Raw genomic sequence first — 504 nt, 5'->3', positions numbered from 1 at the left:
GGCAACAGATTTTGATTAGACTACACTACTCTATTCAAATAAAACACTGATAGACGAACATGAAAATTTATGTCCAGATATTTAGATTTTTCTTAAATACTTTATACTTGGCTAACACATATGTGGAACATTAACCACACCTTCGTTACTCATCTCATAACATATTTTAGGTTTACTGGAATTTCATACACCTGTCTTCACCGGTCATACCCTGTAGGTCTCAGGCTCAACCCCCTCCCCAGCTACTTAGAAATCCCGCAACCAAGTAATGTATATTATTTTATCTATAAAGAATATTAGTTATAAATAACCAGGTCTCATTGTGATATCTATTCATAAACACCGTAATGACATTCGTGAATAAAAATAAAGTTCCAAACTTGGATAATGTTTCTAATGACATTTACTCCAATTCCATACAAGCCGTAGTACGTAAATGTAAACAAACACAGAGGTGCCACTTCTACTGTCCACCGAAAGCTGGTGTACCTGATACGAATACCA

General features: G+C 35.1%; 1 protein-coding gene across 1 annotated transcript in view; it reads right to left on the bottom strand.

The window, feature by feature from the left end:
* Positions 1–504, bottom strand: part of LOC119593525 — a 4,845-nt gene that overhangs the window by 1,423 nt on the left and 2,918 nt on the right. The gene's annotated exons all lie outside the window — the stretch shown is intronic.

This window comes from Penaeus monodon, chromosome 32 (genome assembly GCF_015228065.2).
Source record: "Penaeus monodon isolate SGIC_2016 chromosome 32, NSTDA_Pmon_1, whole genome shotgun sequence".
NCBI lineage: Eukaryota > Metazoa > Arthropoda > Malacostraca > Decapoda > Penaeidae > Penaeus > Penaeus monodon.
Note: the sequence above shows the minus strand (reverse complement) of the source record. Positions and strands in the feature narration are given on the sequence as shown.